Source organism: Lampetra fluviatilis, chromosome 63 (assembly GCF_964198595.1).
Source record: "Lampetra fluviatilis chromosome 63, kcLamFluv1.1, whole genome shotgun sequence".
In the NCBI taxonomy this organism is placed as follows: Eukaryota; Metazoa; Chordata; class Hyperoartia; order Petromyzontiformes; family Petromyzontidae; genus Lampetra; species Lampetra fluviatilis.
The window spans coordinates 5477072-5496781 of NC_136337.1; the positions used below are offsets into that span (position 1 = coordinate 5477072).

At 45.9% G+C, this 19710-nt stretch overlaps 1 protein-coding gene across 2 annotated transcripts in view; it reads right to left on the reverse strand.

The window, feature by feature from the left end:
* SNRK (SNF related kinase) overlaps nt 1-12184 on the reverse strand; it is a 43774-nt gene extending 31590 nt beyond the window's left edge. For both annotated transcript variants that reach the window (XM_078882015.1, XM_078882018.1), the window contains exon 1: nt 11980-12184. The gene's annotated coding sequence lies outside the window, so the exon portion shown is untranslated. The remainder of the gene's footprint in view (nt 1-11979) is intronic.
* Nucleotides 12185-19710: the final 7526 nt, after the last annotated feature.

A 19710-nucleotide genomic window follows, 5' to 3' on the forward strand; every position in this document is an offset into this window, starting at 1 on the left:
CCTAGCGGGTGGTTGCTGCTGATGATGATGATGCTGCTGCTGCTGCTGCTGTTCAAGCTCGTGAAGCTTGATGGACGTGGCCGGCGGTGGCTCGGAGCACACGTGCCCACGACAAGCGAGAGGAACTCTTCTTCAGGAGGGCCCGAGTGAGAGAGAGAAACAAATATATACATGGACAACCCCGTGGGGTTATCGGATTCAGCACGTAGGCTTTCGCGAGAAATATTATTATTTGGAATATGAGAATAGGTTTCATCCTCTTCTTGGTTCTTTCGGTAAAGTCACGTAGAAGGGAAATAATAAAATAATAATAAGAATAAAATAAGAATATATTATAATATGATTTTATTCTTTTTATATTTTTATTATTTTATTATTTCCCTTCTACGTGACTTTACCGAAAGAACCAAGAAGATGAATCCCTGCAGTCACGAAAGCTTTAAATCGAAATTTAGGTTTTATCCCTTTCTGGCAATAAAACAGTTGTGTTGAGATGTTAAAACACCAAACGGAAACATTTTGCAAGGAACCATGTCTGCATTAACCACATATACTGCTGGTGAACATGCAAACAAAAACACATGCTCTGACAGTATATGATGATGCATTGTCTTTGAAACCGATTGGTCCACACCAGAGACAGCTTTCTTTAGAGCCTCGTCTCAAACAGTGTTCGACCAGAGGACATCAACAACACTTCTGCAGTGTTATTGTGGACCGTGGTGTACGCGCCCTCTGGAACGCTCTTCCGATTTGAGGAAGCCACTGGAGCTATGCACTTTTAAATCTAAGTTGAAAACTCACTTCTTTCGAACCGCTTCTTGTGTTTAGTTTTTCTCCTCCCTCCCACCTCCGATTAGCACGGTCGGCTACGTACAGTGCGAAAGAAATTCAACATACATGTGCAATCTTTTACAGGGCTGCACCCGTATATTTTCCACAACAACGTTATCTTTTCCACCAGACAAAAACAAATCTATAATTAGCAGGCATCTCTTGATGTGCACAAATAGAAGGGGTCCCATGTTTCCATCGTACGGTCAAAACCACTACACACACACACCTCACAGCTGTTCCCAGCATGAAGTGCTGTGCTGTGCCGTCATGCAAATGTGAAATCCGGGAGCGAACAGAGAGGCCGACGAGACATCGTTACTTACCCTGGCCTGCGTAATTGCTCACGTTGAGCTGCTTTGTTGTCATCGTGTCGGTGAGTGCGGTTCACTGTAGCTCGCATCGCCCCTACACATATATAACCAATACCCTCTCGTGAAGGAAAAAAAAACCACATCCCGCGTGTTACATATTCTACAGCGTTTTAAGATGCATTTTGCACGAATGGCACTATGCATAAAAAAAACATTATTAGTAATAACGGAACGTTTTTATGTTATTTGAAATGGCTGAAATTCAGATTTAACTTCAAAAGAGTAAAACTGTAAACGTTACACTGCATTATGGTTTTGCATTCAGACATCACTATCTATATACGCACAGGACTGCATCTCGTAACTGACCGTGACATATACGCCCTGACCAATCAACCCAGTGCAGACTGTGCACGTAGCGTAACTGACATTGTTTATAGATGTTGACAAATCCGATTTTTTTTCCCACTGTCATGCATTCTGAATTTCTTACTGATATTGGCATATCACAGCCCAGGGGTGTACCGACAAAATTATAGCTGCGTTGGGTGGAGTCTACCTTTTAAAATGGTGCTTATGTCACGTGTAAAGTGTCTAATCAGTGAGCACTGCCTGCTCTGAATCACGGTTCAGAAACGTAGTGTTAAACAAAGCAAAAAAAATGGTACAAAAATGGAAAAGCACGTGAAGAATCGTGGAGAGATGCATGCATGCAGTTACACCGAGAGATGGAATGAGCAATACTAGGATCAAGGGCGTAATTCAAAATGTAAAGAAAGAGTTAGTGGGATTGAGCAGGGCACATTATTAGAAGGAATGGCGGTCATTGGTCAAGATTAATGATGAAGTGAAATGGAGGATGTCCCCCGTGGAGATGGAGCGATCAAATCGGGCAGTTAGATTACGACAAATCGCAAGATCACAAGAGGAGAGATGGAGGCAGCGATGGGGGAGGCCTTCATACAGCAGGGCATGGGGGCTGTGGCTGACAACGACGATGGACAAAACAAATACACACGTAGAACAGTTAAGTCAGAGTTGAAGTTGTTGGAATTACACACAAACTCTCACTGTTAATCAATCCCCTTACTGAACACCCCGTGACTTCATTCTGAAAGACATTATGTAGCCATGAAGCAAATCGCATGCGGTATTTGAAAATTACCACTGTAACCGCCCCCCCCCCCCCCATAATGCCCAGTATTCAAATACAATGTCTCATCCCTCCATTGGAAATGATGACAGATTGAACCGTTGGTCGTTGCACTGATTGCAAATGTCCTTCTCGAAGCACGATGCTCCTTTACTTTCGTGAAGTTCAGCGTTCAAAAAACCACTCCACCCTACTCATCGTTTAAGATGATGGTATGCTGTGAACGGCTGACCTAGAATCACACTTTCTGGTGTGGTTTGCAGCTTCATCCCTCCGACAGACACCAACTGGATCATTCTGTCCTTAAATTCCAATCCAATCACCACTTGACACAAGGATAAATCTACATTGGGCCCTGTTCATCCATAAAACCCTAAATTGGCAGTGGTAATGATAAGTGGTAATCGCAAGATGCTGCAGTTGCAATCTGCCGATCGACCACATCTTTGCTGTTGGGTGGACAGAGGCGTGGTCGGACAGGGGCTGTGGATTTGACGACTTGGAACCGGGACACAAGTCAAGTTGCGCCAAACCGTTTTTGTTTTGTTACAGTGTGCTCACTATGACACCACGGCATCATCTCCATTTAGGGGTTTATTCTTTTTTTTACAGAATGACTCTGTTAATGGAGATGCATCACGGACACTGGAATAGCAGACAGCCATGCGGTCATTGACGTTGCTCCTTTCCTGGAGAGGCTTGGGTGGGAGCAGCAGCAGCAGCACTTTGTGTAATTGCCAGCGTAAAAGCCGAGTGTGTGGGAGGGGGAGGTCACAGAGATGTATGTTGAACTTCTTTCGCACCGTACGTATCCAACCGTGCTAATCGAAGGTGCGGAATATAGCCTTAACAGACTGCTGTGCCGTGCCGGCCTGGGAAGGCCAGCACAGCATCACGCCTGCCGGCCTTTGTCTCCCGAGTGGAAATATTTACAATGCACCAGGTACTCATTTGAGGCTGAGCCGACCTAGGGGAGGCCCAGGTGCGGTTCAGATGACCGTCACTTGTGTTGGCACACACACACACAATAAAGACAAAGATCCCCCGTACAGCCTTCACAGACTGTTGGGGCAAGTGCTGTTAGCGAGCATGCAGAGCCCATCACTGTGTGACTCATTAAGCCAAGCATTGCTTCTCGGCTTGTGCATCAACATTCTGCAGTTGTCTTACCACTCCTGTTAAGTGGCGGATCCAGAAGGGAATGGGCAACGGGGGCTCTATTGGTCGTAGCCGTGCACACAAGACAATTCGTCTTCATTGTTATCATCATCCGCCATGGTTGGATGAAGGCCTCCACCAAAGCGCCTGCACACAGACTAATTTCATTACTCCATCTCCACTGTGGGACGCGCCATCTCAGACGCATTCTAGTCACTTAGACTGCCTCTCTGATATGATACTCGACCATCGGCCATCATCCTTTTGTCTACAAGTGACGCATCTGGCCCATTCCAATTAAATAATATCTCTAATAATTGGATTTAAATAATAACAAAAAAACACTGCTTTTATGAATGGTTATATAAAATATATATGAGAACTAATCTTCAGAGTTATTGTGGTCATTACACATCATTAGTTAACCACAATTTCACTCCGAGGCCCCAAAACACGACAACTAGGGTTAGAATATGGTCAGAGAAAGATAAAATACGAATTAAAAATCAAGTCAATGTATTTTTGGTTCACACGTGCCTTTCAAAGCCCCATCACCAAACAAAGACAACGATCCCCCCTATAGCCTTCACAGACTGTTGGGGCAAGTGCTGTTAGCGAGCACCTATGAAGGCTGGCACAGCACACAATGGGGTGGGTGGCCAGCAACCACGTCCGGCTGCCTTTGCCTCCCCGTTAGCGATGTTTACACACCGCACCAGGTACTCATTTGAGGCTGAGTCGACCTAGGGGAGGCCCAGGACCGGTTCCAGATAATCATCACCGGTGTTGGCAGCGCACTAACCACTACACTACCGACATCACCGCATCATTAAAACACAAACATAATTACTGAACACTTTTAAAATAAATAAAAGCAAGCTACAACACCATACACTGCAGTCCCCCAAGCTCTGGCTCTGCAAAGGTCTCCACTAGAGGGAGCTCTAGAGAGCCCCGTTAAGAGCACGTACTTTGCCTACTCTTCCACGCTGGCCAGATACATTGGTGGAGGTGACAGTACCCACCACTTTAGGATTTCGTTTAAAGAAATGCGATGCGGTGCTGCTGTGTTGGCAACCAACCGGTTGCATAAGCAGAATAAGAATATTTATTTACACTGCAGGGAGGAATCCGATGAGTTATAAAGCTCTTTTTCACAGATGTCCAGTAGGGGCACGGGGTAAGAACGTTACGACAAAGAGTACAAAAAAACAGGATAGTAGTGCAAAGTACAAGAATGGTCAACAAAATCACCCCAAACACATACAAATACAAATACCACACTAAACCATCCCCATCCTACCAGCAAAGCCCACTTGAGCTATTTCACTTATTTTTCAAAGTAATAACGACAACAAAAATATCAACGCATTCCTCAAACAAAACTATGGCCCTGCAGATGGAAATATGAGGCAACGTTTCAGGCAATTACCCTTGCTCACAGCAAAAGCATGTAGGCAGATGTACCCGATGAAATGGCGATAATTTAAGTTTACTAAGATATAGTTCAAACTAAACTGCCGTCAGCCACTAAATGCGTGATTTATTAAAAAATATAAAAATAAATTATGATACTTTCTCCCGAGGACCAGATGTGGGTTGGCGCTGCGGTGATATGACACAATCGTGATTTTACAGCTGTAACGTGGCAGGCGTTGTGGATGGTAAATGTATAATCCTCGACAGGGCTTATTTATCACAGTTGAATAACAAACTTTATCGGGAATTTGACGTGCATCACGCGGCCCTCTATTGTGCCCTCTTAGCGCGAGAGGGCCTTTCCGTCAGCAGAGGCGCATACCTGTCAACCCATTATCAGTGCCCTACCTTATTATGGACTAATTCAGACCTAATTGGTCATCCTGTGACCCTTATAAATCTCAACGTTCATCCTACAAAGTCCCACGTTCATCCTACAAAGTCCCATCACAAAGAGAATCACAAATTGACCAAAACGAAAATTTGCCCATTTTGAAACGGCCGTATGGCATATGAACCTGAAAACTCTAATTATCTGTACAAGAATACGGGGTTATACCGTATGGGTTGACAGATATGCGACACACAACATACACACCGACAAACTGTGACACAGTGACACACACCGACACACAGTGACACCATTCCTGTAAACCCCTTATCAGTGCCCTACCTTTTTACAGGCCAATTCAGACCTTATTGATCACCCCGTGCCCTTATAAATCTCAACGTTCATCCTACAAAGTCCCATCACAAGAGAGAAACACTCACAAAGAGAGAAACACAAACAAATAGACAACAAAAATGTGCCCGTATTGAAACGGCTGTACACCGTTTGGACCTGAAAACTCAATTTCCCTATACAAGAATACGGGGTTCTATGGTATGGTTCGACAGGTTACGGTGGCGTGAGCGAGACGTTGCGGGGCTGCGCCTTCAACCAACTCGTACACGTCCTAACCTTGGGGTGTGTTTAAAGGGAGTGGTAGGGGGGGAAGGGGTTGATTGTACTGCTTGGAATGATTGTCGATTTGAAAAAAACAAGCATTGCAATTTTTGTTGTTTAAAAAAGAAAATGTCGAGCGTTTCATTATTTAATTTCAAATCTGAGGTAAAGTGATATCGCACGAATCGTCCTATCGTCAAACGGGACCTAGTATCTCAATCTTACAACATTTGTATCGTAGCAACCAACCCAGTCCCTCATCCACCCACCCCCCTCCTTGAGGCGCTCAGCCCTGCGTAGGCCGCGTCACCATGGCGACGCCATTGGCCGAGTGTCGTCAGAGCCCCGCGCTGTAGGCAACGGCTTTGCCATCCGTGCCTTTCGTGCACAATTGCCTCCTCGCCGTCCTTACGCTTATTTTACAATGTTTTGTTTGTTTAAAAAAAATAATACTAAAAAAAGGTTTAATCACGGTTCGGTCGAGCGCGGTGACAAACGTCAAAGCGCCTTGTCAAAGCTGCGTGTTGTTTGCAGTGCGTCGTCTTGAGATTTCGCGTTCACCATTCATTCGCAAACCTACCCCCCCCCCGCCCCACGATTTGGCTACCTACGTACGGTGCCAAAGAAGTTCAACGCACATACCTGTCAACCCATACGGTTTTACCCCGTAAAGCCGTTTTTAAATACGGGCAAAATTACAAATAAAGTGTCTATTCTTTGTGTGTTTCTCCCTTGTGAATGGACTTTGTAGGATGAACGTTGAGATTTAAGGGACATGGGGTGACCCAATACGGTCTGAATAGGTCTAATAAAATAGGCACTGATAAGGGGTTGAAAGGCATGCATAAACATACATTCTTTCACAAACTTCATTGAAATAGATTTTTTTTTTGGGGGGGGGAGACGATGACTAAAAAGGAATTCTAAAGTGGACAGGATGCGAAGATCATTGTGAGTCCCGCACTGTACCTAGAGTCTGTGTGATTTTTGGAGCCACACAACATGGTCAATGAAATTCCACCAAGGGGCCATACATCCTCAAACGTTTAGTCGCAAAGTTGCCGTGGCATTTGGGGAGGGGGGAGGTTAATCCATACCCCACCCCCCAACTCGGCAAATAATATATAAAGTTCTGTTTTCCAAGGTCGTTGTGAAAAAGATTTGAAAGATTGCTACTGAAGTGTTAGGCAATGTTGGGGGTGCCCTGCCGTGGTGTGATAGATAACACATTGGCATTTACAAAATGGTTGCCGTTTTGATATTTTCCGGCACGACGGTTGAAACAATGGGCCAAGTTTATTCAATCTCTTCCCCCTAACCACCCATCTCCATCCACCAGTACAGAGTGGGAGTAACACCACCAGTCCATCTGCAGGTCGTGCATGGTGGGGTAAAGTGCAGGTATTCCCACCTTGGTCAAGACGTACTGTGGCCAGTGTGGAGTGAGTAGGCCCGCAACATATAATAACCCTCCACAGCAGGAAATTTCCATTGCAGAAGTCATTCTGCTGCGAGTAAGAAATTGCAAGGCTTCCCACACCTATGTAAAGTTATTTTACAGGATAGCTGGGAGGCAGAGTTTGAGGTCTGGAGTTTGTTAGATCCGTTAAAGATTGATCGAAAATTAATTCCTTCAGAACTGCTACGTACGGTTGCGAAAGAAATTCAACATACAAACGTTACATGAATGGTCCCATTTAGCCGGTGAGACTCCTTACCAAGCAGAGCAACTACGCTGAGGTGGCCATGCCCTGGTGTGATAGTAGTGCTGTGGTATCCACACGGGGTGCCAGCACTGGTTAAATGTCCTCGTAGAAGTCAAATTCCCTCCAATCCTTGCCAGACCTGGTTCCCAAAACCTTGACACAAACAAGGCTGTTTGAAAATGAATGTAATGCGATTGCTTTTTGCATTGGATTCTTGACGAATTATCAATTTATTTGGGGTGATTCTGTGCCCACGACTGAGACGATCCCTTTCTGATTGTTTTTACATTATGTAACCATAATTCTGAATTCCCTCAAATTGACCTCTTTGCTCACACAAGGGGAACATTTTTACACCGTGCAACATGTGTTTGTCACAAGTATGTCATTGAACTAACACTATTATTTATTTTCTGGATTAAGGCGAATGAGGTTGAATTTAAAAAACACTGTGCAGTCATTCGGACTGAGACGATTAACTCACTGTGCTTGAAACTCCAGTTTAAGCATCGTTAGCAGTCTGTATTCAAACGCAGAATCTTACCAGTGTCAGCTCAGGACTGATGTGTTAACCATTTGAGTCATGTGGCCAGTCCATCCTTAAGGTAACCCTCACAATATATCCAACACGAATTCATAACCCCAACCCTAAGCTCTAACCCTTATCATAAAACCAACCATAACCCTCACACCAACGATAACCATAAACCTAACACCAATCCTAACCCTAGCTACAACCCTAACTATAACCTTTCCATGAGCTCTAACCCTATCCTCTCACCCTTAACTGTAACCCTTAAGCCCCACTTTAAATACACACAACCCTAACCCAAAAGATTTAACCCTAACAACCCTCTAACCCTAGCCTCTAACCCAATTCCAGGTTCTCAAAATGTAGCGAGTTGATGCCTCAGGCCGGTGACCAACGACTGCACAAAAAAACCCATTATTAAATTTAGTTCAGCTCTTGATTTGGCCAAATTCCAGCTTTTGAGAATTGTGATAGTTCAGAATATCATTCAATGGTTTTGCACTGCGATTACCAGTGTGCAGTATAAGAAAACCCCACAAATGGCACAAAACCCCCTCATATATTGATTGCTTTTTCAGTATGCACAGCAGTGAGTGAGTGCAGGGTCGCTCTGTGCCCCAACAGTCCGAGTGTTTTCCACATAGCCAGTGCAATGGCAGTACTGTACAAATACAACCTGGATGTATCAAGCACATACGTTCGATGGCATCTCAAAACCCTTTCGGGACAGCAGAGAAGTGGTGGGCATTGCCATTGAAAGTACTCCAGTGCAAGGGCAGATTTCATGGCATCAAAAGCAGAGGCTGACCTCGAAACTTCAAGGGGTGTGGGAGGGCAGTTAAGACATGTCAAGCGTTTTCAATCGAACCCTACATCAACATAAACAATTATAATATGAAGTATGCCATAGATTAAAAAAAAATTGGGTGAATTTACTAATTTTCGGAGTTTCAAGTGGGGGTGGGCGGAGGGGTGGGGGCTATCTCCCCCATTGGCAACGTACGGTGCAAAAGAAGTTCAACATTGTGACGCCGCTCCTATTCCCTTGGATCCACCAGCCACTGGGCAAAAAGGTTGCATTTTTTTCAGCCTCCCCCCCCCCATGTCTCGGGATGATGTGACGTGTTAGACCAGTGGTGTAGGAGCATGGTTTGCATGGGTCCTGGTGTAAGGCTTGAAAGGGAGGAGGGGCTGTAGGGGGGGGGGGCCCACTGCCCAATTTCCCTACCTCTTCGCAGCCCAGCACCTTGACCCTTCCGGCCCGTGGGTATCCTCAGGTTGCACCGCCTGCACACTCATTAGCCACGCCGCCGTGCAAGAATAATGGCACTACAGTGTCCCTACATAACAATCCCTGTTCACGTGACATGCAGTCATAAAATGTGCATGCAGATAAATTGTAATCAACATTACAGACGGGCCTTACGCAATTGCAGTTTACCCATGTCTATTTATACGAAGGACTTTGAACTGAATTATACAGTGGCACCTAATCTGCATCTGTCCCTGTGTGCATGCCTGCCTGCCTGACTGGCCGCTCAGTCATGAGCTACGGGAAGAAATGAAAACGCATCCTTTGTCCGATTCACTGCTGGATTCCAGCCGATGCGTTCAGCCTTGGACCCTGCAACAAAAGCCCTGACTGTCCAAAAAAATTGCCAGCGTGCGCTTCGACGGCGACACAGAGAGACGGCTTTCAATTCGAACACAATACAGTGCTGTACTGTATTTGCAGAATGTGTTATTGGTCTCTTCCCAACCAAGCACTAACCCCAAAACTAACCGCTAACCCTACCCCAGCACTAACCACTAGCCCTAATGCTACCCCAATAATAACTAGCTCTAACCCTACCCCAACACTAACCACGAACCCTAATGCTAAACCACGAGCCCCCATCCTAAAGCTAACTGTATGTTTCTGGATTAGGGATTTTCTACGTCGTTCGGGTCACGGTGGGTTGGAGGATGCGGAGAGCATATACGTGGGAGCATAGAATTACAGCACAACAGATTATTTGATTTGCTACCCTGCCAACCATGTGGTGAACAAAGCCAGGGAAAGACAATGAAAACAGACAAACAACAACATCCGTGCCACGTAGGCACTCCCTAGGAGACCCTTTATGAATTATGCAGATATCAGGATGATTTCATTAGTGGCAAGGGTAATTAGCCAAGAGAGATGGAATGAAACGACTGACTGGTTGAAACACCAGCATGTGATTCATTGTGTTAGGGCTAGAGGTAGCATGGGGTTAGCGTTAGGTTTAGTATTAGGGATAGGGTGTTGGCATCATGGAGCCAACGAGTTTCATTGATGGTGTTAGTGAGACGGATCTTGCTTTAGGGTACCATGAGGGATAGTGGTAAGGGCTGGTGTTAGGGTTTAGTGTTAGGGCTTAGGATAAGGCCACATTCTGGAGAGTGCATTTTCAAAATCAATGTCAGGCGACAGTCTTAATCACCTGAATGACGCGAAGATTCAGATTAAAACGGCGAACAGCGTTGCTAATATGACTTGCAGCGCAACGTGGTTGGCAGTGTGGATGAAATGTGTCTTACAAATGTAAATTATTATTGTACTGTACTAATAATGTAAATACATCCCCTACACACATACACCGGCGTCGGAAGCCCCACATCCAGCAGTGGACTGACCATGGTGTGTGCTTGTACACGGACTAAACCACACTGATCCCATCCCCACTATACATATATTAGAATCGAACTCGGGCAAACAGAGCAACACGGCGTTGCCTTACAGCAAGATCCTGGGTTTCGATTATCTGCTCAGCCGCCTCTGTGCGTCGTTTTTTCCTCCCATAGCTTAACAATAAGAAAAATCCAATATAACTATAATTGTCCAAATATCCCAATGCTGAGAAATTACCTTTCAAAATGCTCGATTGGGACGACACATGGCAGCATTGCCCCAACGACGAAAACTTGACATGACCCTCCTGAAAAGGAGTCTTGAGACTCGGTGAGGCTTTCCTAGGTAAACAAGCGGAGGAATAAATATCCGCACGGCGGCACAGGCGTGGACATGCGGCAGACGTCTCGATAACTACCCTAAATAAAAACTACTATGAAAGGTGCCGTTTCAGGGAATGGCTCTAGTCTTTATGGCAGAAAGAGACAGGTCACCAGCACGCATTGCATAACATCCCCTGAACAGGACGTGTCCTCTATACAGAATTTAACGTCCACAGAAGATCCTCAAGAGCAGACAAGTTCACTCGTCAAGTAAACCACACGGTCCACAAAATGCAGCAGATGAGTTGCCCAGCACGGAGGGTGATGACAACTCACGGACCTCTCTGCATACAATCTCAAGCGCAGATCTCCTGCCTACACATCTCCACAGATGTCCCTGCCGGCACAGATATCTTCTGCACAGGTAACCGCAGAACTCAAGACAGGTCTCCAGGAATCATCTCCCCTACGCAAGTTTCCTGCCTCTACAGATCCCCACAGATCGTCTGCATAGATCTCCCACACGGACCTCCACATTTCTCCTGCAGATATCCTCAATCTCTCGCACAGAAATTCCGCACAGGCCTCCTACACGGATCGTTCCACAGATCTCCTGGGGCTTCCCACACAGATCAGAATATGCATTTATACTGGAGGAATCCGATGAGCTACAAAGCTCGTTTTCCACAGATATCCTAGCTGCCGCCACAGATCCCCTACACGCATCGGCTCCACAGATCTCAGAGGGCTTCCCGCACCGCCTCTCCCTGCAAGGGGATCTCGGCGGCCAGAGCAGCGATAACCCCTCCCGAACACGGGACAAGATCATCAGCGGCCAGGCACCTCGATGCGGAACGGCCCCAGTTTTCTCGCGTCCTCACCGTGGAGCCAGAAGGAGCTCGGCTTCATCGTGAAGGCAATGCGGCAGCGGCAGCAGCGGCAGCAGTTCCGCGTGTTAAACGTGGCTCTCGCCATCCTCCCATCGCGGCTCCACACACGAGCACGCGCGCACACGACAGCAAGCAGCAGCAACGCCGGCGCCTCGCCCACGCCGCATTAGAATTCAGCTCGGAGTCTGCCTCCTCCGTCATGAAGGGAGGAGGGGAGAGGAGGGAGGGAGAGTGGGAGGAGAGGAGTAAGGCGAGGGAGGGAAGGGGAAGAGAGGGGAGACGGTACGGCGGAGGGGAGGATGGGGCGAGAGAAGGCGAGGACTTGAAGGGAGATGATTACAAGGGGGGAGGGAGATGGGGTGACGAGGGAGATGAGATGTGATGATGACGATTGTGAATACGAGGGAGATAAGATGATGATGGAGGGGGATGAAGATGATCCGATGGGCGATTACAAGGGACGTGATATACAGGCGAGTAAAAATGTGGGATGAGTAAGGCGATCGATTAGAGAGGTAATGAGACGAGGGAGACGGTGACGAGGTGGGCTATAATTAAGTGATAAGTAATTTACAAGGTGTGTTTTTTTAGGCATTAGGATGTTCTGGCCAATACCAGTTACGTTGTGCGTTCCTTTCTTTGTAAGCTTTGGGGGAGGAAACTGCAGAACCAAGGGAGGAAAATGCAGAAGAAACTCCACATCTAACAAGGAGCCTGAGTCGAGACTCCAACCCAGCCGCTTCTTGATTTGAGGCGCGCGAGTGTCACCCACTGCGCCGCCGATTATAATTCGCACGTAAAATTTTTGCTTAAATTTTTTATTTCCTGACCAAATAATTACGAACTCAATTAAAGCTGCACATAAGCCCACATTATTATTAAACGGATGCCATTTAAATAATTTCCGGACTAGTTTACGGCAGAACAACTATGCCGCGTCATCCTGTTTGTAGTTCAGTCGGTTCGTGAGTAGAGCATGAGTGTTTTATTTTGGAAGGATGTAGAAATATATATCCGTCATGTTAATCGTCTCAACTTTAAATAAAAAGACAAAGATCTGCCGTGTAGCCTTAACAGACTGTTGCGGCAAGGGCCGTTAGCGAGCACCTATGAAGGCCGGCACGGACGTTAAACCCATTTCATACCGTATGTAGCCAACCGTGGTAATCGGAGGTGCACGGGATAGAGTAGCAAGCACCACGCCCGATCACCTTTGACTCCCTAGCAGCGATGTTTACACACCGCACCAGGTACTCAGAGGCCGAGCCAACCTGAATGCCCAAGATCGGTTCAGCCGTGAGCAGGAATCGAATTCTGGTGGCCGGGTTTGTAGCGCAGCGCGGACGGCAATTTATTCGGAAACACGTGAATTGTAAACCCAGAAAATGTTCAGCTCGGATTACAATCGGTCTAATACGATAACGATGCGTGCAACGGAATGGAAATTACGACCGGGTGACGATACCAAGGATGGCTATCGAGCTGGAGTGGAGGCAACTTCAACGCAAATATTTTGAACAAGATTAAATTTCCAAACAATTTTAGATTTCGTGCACTTTCCTTCTCAGCCAAATGCCTGATCATTGCACGGTAGTCAATAACCGTGCATTACAAGGGGCAATATTTAGCAGGTGACATTTTGGGCAATGCCTCTTCTTCATAACGAGGCCATCCAGCGGACATGAATTAACATTCAATACATTAGGTCCCACGGTGTTAAGTGCAAGCAACTCGTATCCACTATGTATATCATTAAAACCTCTTCACGTCCAATGACAACTGGCCATCTGAAACATCGCCTGTTAGTTTTCCTTTGAATGTCACGCGGTGTGTTGACAGGGAACGTGTCGTGCGTTTGTCTTCTTGGGCACCACTGCCTACGCAGCACCAAAGTTTCATCGTCACGCCGTCGGCTGGTCAGATTTTTCCCCCCCCTGAACTTCTACGACTATTCCAATCATCCTTATTCCACCCATCCTTCTACGTCTCCCTCGAATTGCTCCGTTCTGGACCGGTGACATCTCCTTAGCTCACTCTAAAGCTACGGGTGTGCATGTGTACATGTGTGCGTGGTCTCTTCTCCAAATATATTTGTCTCTTAACGCCTAAAACAAACCATCTACGTCTTGTAGCCCTTACCTGCTTGAGAACATTTGTAATCCCTTGCCAAGGCGTCAACTTATTCCCTTTCCCCATAGAGTCCCAATAGCGATCATGAACTTCCGTCAGCCGTTACAGCGCCACCAAGCGGAAATAGCAGACGCTTACATGCAACATTGGTTATAATGTTCAAGTCCTTTCTGTTGAACACTTCAGGGCCAAGGACGAGTCAATAGAGAAGGGACCTGGGATTAAAGCGACAAATTGACGTAAAAACAAAGCACAACAGTTTAAGTATATAGGGTAAATTTGCTGAATTGGACAAGCGCATTAACACAAATCACTATTATATTCACTTCCTGTCCAGGTGTCAGTCATTTCCATCATGACCGTGTTTAATTTCTAAGAGCATCTTCTGCCACGCCTTTGTGCAAGCTACCCTTGCCAACACAAAGTATGGTCGCACGCATAAATTGCAACGGATGGGGAGAAAACAGGCAATCCTCTCCCAATCAGGGTGTGGCACAGGCCGATCACCACGTGGTCTGCTCGTCCATACCTGAACACCCGGCCACACAGGTCCTCAAATGACCAAGCGTTGTACCGACCCCGCTAAAATTCAGTTGACGACAAACTACATGCCTGGAACCGTTTTGTAAGTGCTCAGACTGACAAAAGCAGTGGCAAAGCGGTCGCGACAAAGACAGATGTGTAGCTTAGGCACCCCTTCAAAGCATTCATGTTAAAATGGCGTCTTTACTTTCCCCAAGCAACAGGCATGCAAGGCGACATTCTGTAAAATAAGCACCATTATAGCCAGGATGTATGAATATATGCTTTATTCCATCATGTGAACACGTTAAACATCTACATCACTTAGCATCTTCTTTGAAGCAAATCCCAAGCCCACGAAAACGATGGAAGAAATCGCTGCGATGGCCACCACACTAGGATAGTTCGGGATTTCCGCTGTAAAGAGGTAATATATGGGGGCAACATTGGGGAAGGAAATGTCATGGAAAAACATTTTGCAATTTGGAATTGTGGTCAAGTATCTGAACACAAATTTAAACAGCCCAAGCAAGTCAATCATGAAATTATATTCGATTTGGAAACCACCATCATGAACGAAAATGCAAACTGACAGCACGATAGGGAAGCATCCTCGCTGTCGACAAATGGTCCTTTGGTGAAGATGTAGACCGTGGTATCCACGTTTCCAAGCTACTCCTCTTCCTGGCCAGACCTCTATGCTGGCAGCAAGAAGCAGTGAAATAAGCAGCATGGACGAAAACCTGCAGAGAACGGAGGGGAGAATTAAGTGAGAAATCTACCAGTCCATTACAGCCACGCGGCAAAAGTGCTGCCAACAGCAACACCCTACCACCCCTAAAGTTGATTGGATAATTTTCAGCATGGTGGGGATAGAGCTCACATATTTGGCATCGAGCAGTGAGGCGAAGGCTGGGAAGGTGAAACAGTGGGCAGCGGTGGCAACGTCCAGTGCCGTCATGCAGACAGCTACAGAGAGGAGAAAGGCCACATTTAAAAAGTGGAGGTTAGTTTACTTCAGCCAGTGTCAAAAGCGCAAAAATCGAAAATTGACGCACCCTTCTTTCATGCTATAGTATTTCCGCGGATTAAGGGGGTTATTGATGGGAGTCACGTAGAGGTCGACGGTGAACAGGGCAAGGCCGAGGCCGGTCTTGGGGGTGGACAACTGGAGATAGAGGGTTTGACGCAGCTGCACTACTAAGGGGTAGTCGGTGAGCAGGTATGGCGTCAGGAACGTAAAGCTTTTGTAGAAATCCATCTTCAGTTCCAGTTCAGCATAGACGGTCTGGTTGAGCACAACCTTTGTGCCGTTTGGCTGGAGCCCTCGGAATCTTGCAGCTAAATTGCAAGTCAATAAAAATTGCAAGGACAAGAGCATGAATGCCTAGACTGAACAAAAAAAGAAATTATGGCAATAGGATAACAGATTTTTTTTTTAGTTCAGCCACCACCTGACATGGCCAAACAATTAAACCTGGTCTCTGTTCAGCAGTAAGTTTGCAAACAAATTGACAAATTAAGCTTTAGATAGGATCTTTCATTTGAAGCCATGTCAATCAGGAAAAGGACCAGGAAGTCGAGGGAAGTGTTGCAAAGACTGGATTGTCCGCTCGTGAAATAGCAGTAATACAAAGACTGCGAGAACCTACATGGTGAAGCACGAATTCTGTTCACATACATTGCATTGACCATGATGTACACGAAGTCGTAGGCGGTGCCGAACGTGGTTTTAGACAGGGAAATCGTTCGAGAGAAGACGAGGTCTGCTCGTTTTCTGTGGGGGGAAAATACAAGGCACACGAGTTTTTTTTTTGAAAGCAGGCAGTTAGGATAAAGCACTTTTTTCTATCAAGGTTAATGTTGGAGACCTCAAAGAAGGTGCCGCATTCTTCGAGTGAGATGTTGAATGTGATGTACGGCCCAGTTTCTGCCAATCTGCATGCAGGGGTTGCAGAGTTCATGTCGAGATCAGAAGCGTTGTAGCCCAGCAGGACGCTTTTTCGCGATATTCGCAGTCACTCTCATTGACGCACTTCATCACGTAGGCGACCTGTAAAGACGTTCAATGGAGACCCATGGGACAGTCATGGAATTTAGCACTGCACAGGGATGTGCAAAGTGTCTAATGATGGCACACACACGAAGAAGAGCCCAATACATTTGTTCTGCCTCACGGCAGGTGTTGTGCTCTGTGGAAGGAGTGGGGGTGCAAGAACACAGGAACTTCCTGTTTTGAGGTCGAGTTTGGTCACGTGAACAGGAAGTTCGATTCGACAGCCTTTCAGCCACGAGGCTGGGGGTCCGCCATTACAGAGTTCAAGATGGCGGCACACATCGCATCCCAGTGAAGCCAGCTGTAATTGTACGTTGTGGGACTTTAAGAAGCATTTTATGCAAGTTCGTTTGTGTTGTAATACTGGGAATGCTGTAATGTTAGAATTCTGTAAATGCCTTTATAATGCTGTTAAATTGTTACGATAAATACTAGGCCTAGTCAACGAAGCCTGCAACTTTCCTCATTGTGAATGTTACTTGTAATTTAATAAGTCGAGTCAAACTTGTACCCAAGTAACTATATTGCGATCTTGAGAGCAAGGATGACGAAATAACTCATCCACAATTTAGTGTTGTGTAGTACTGTGCATCTGGGGTGCAGTGTGATGATTAAACGATGTGCCTTTAACACAGTATCTTATTCTCTCGTATAGCTATTCAGTACGAATGTGGATCGACCAGGTGCCTGGTCGATCCAGGATCTATTGTCGAGTTCAGGCTATCCAAGGCAATGTTATGATGATGTAGTGTTCATTAATTGTATTGATATTACCAAGTATTAACATATGCTGTATTTGTGCTGCGTTTATCCATCAGTTTTACCTCGTTCAATTCAATAAATTACGTTTGGAGTCGAATGTTCACCCTGGCTCGAGGGTTTATTTGATGCGAGGTTAACTACTCGGATAGCAGTGCACCGCAGCGCACAGCGAGGCCGAGACAACATTTATACAATGAGAAACCCCCACAATCGTGCAGGTCAGAATTAATGCCACGAAGTGCATTGCATGTTGACCAAATTTTGCGCTTTGAGCTGGTGCTCCGTATAAAAGCAAAAGAGTGTGAATATTGAAAGCTTTGTATATTTAACCTTTACAATGCAAAATATTTCTACGTAGTGCAGATAATGCGTTTGTGCCCTTTTCAGAACTGTTCCAATATTAAAGTTAATGCCTGCTTGGACCACCAGCACTAGAACTACAAATCTGCAATGATAGTTAAACCAGTGTATATTCTTTTGGTAAAGCCACGTATAGAAACAAAAATATCACGACGTTTCGATCAAAATACAAGCAATCATCAGGTGAAAAATAGCGGGAGCTGCAGAGGCATGATGTTAAAGGTTTGAGATGGTGTAGCCCAAGGGTCATAAGCGAAGTGGGCGAGGCTAGAGATGAAATTTGCAGACCAGGTATAATGCATCGCAATTGAGAGATTGTCTTAGGTGGCAGTTGTGTCACTTGCACAGCAGTGTTTATTACCCGCAAGGATCATAGATGGGGACAGTTCCTCAATCATGATAGCTCTCAAGCCACGTTTGGCAGCTCGATGTCCTTCAAGAAGTACACCAGCAGGGTTAAATTTGGCATTTAAAAATCACAGGTACAAATCTTGCACTCGTGCAACAGGATTTCCTCCATTTAGTCCTAAAGTCATGAAGCTTGCTTGAGGAGTGTTCCACTCGTCTTGACCGATATTTTATGTTGATAACCAAGGAGATCCACATTTATTAAGACGTTAAACCTTACTTTACAGGAATAGACGATTCTAAAGGATTGCATATGCATGGAGGCGTTGATGAACGGCAAGCAAAAGGAGAAACAAGTTGGCTACTATTATGCACAAGCGAACGCAATTGGTATTGAGTAAACATTCTAACAAACCACACCAAAACCCTGCCCATGACGTTGGTTTCAGGTCGACAAATCCGAAATTTGCACGAAAAAAATGCTTTTGAAAATCAGGTTCGATTTTTTAAATTACCACCCCTCTTGTTTAAGGTTACTCTACACCAGGAGCGTGGAACCTTTTTATGCCAAGGGCCATTTGGATATTTATAACATCATTCGCAGGCCATACAAAATTAGCAACTTAAAAATTAGCCTGTTATTGAACGAGTCCTACACCTGCGGTTGCCTTGACAGGGCCAGACCAAATGATTTTGCGGGACTTATACGGCCCAGACATTCCCCACACCTGATCTAGATTGACAAACTAATTTCTTTAGAACTGCTTTGTTGTCGAGTTTGTTCTACTTCCCCCTGCACCTCCACTTAGCACAGTTGGCCAATGTACGGTGCGAAAGTTAACATACAGTACATACCACCGCGACAATATACTGCTCTTGACGCAGTTGTTTGCCAGCCGGAATGTGGAATTGGAAGCAGTAGTCGTCTTTGCGTGTACGTAACACAAAATAAACGACCCTAGTTGTTGCAAACGATGCATCGCTATCCTCCACTGATGCTCCCCTGCTTTTCGGCAGGCTCTGGCATTCGTGCGAGGCCGCTACTGCCATAGTAGCACCCTTGTGCCTCTTTCCCAGGCCTGGAGCCGTACGACGCCAAGCACAGGCCGAGGTGCAAGAGCAGGAGGAGCAGACGGCATGAGAACAGACACCTACTCGCACGCAGAGACGTTGCCACCCCTCTACCAGCACTGACGATGATACCAGTGATGAAGACGAACACGTTCCTTCAGAGTGGGCAGTTAGAACTTGGTTGGACAGCACATTCGTGCACGACAGACAGATAATCCCTAGTGGGCAGTGTGGAACTGTTGTGCCTACCTGTATGCCTCTATAAGGCCCACACCAAGCACATGCTCGCACACCCAATATTATCATCGATGTCCTTAGAGCAAACACCACAGCCAAGTGGTAAAGTGGTCACGTGTACAGCAAATCCACATTCATAATTGAGAACGGTTTCAAGCAATTGCAACTATAAAAACAGGCAACAGCATGTTTTGTTAAGATCTTTCCCAATTGCTCAACGTTGCAAGACGCCACTG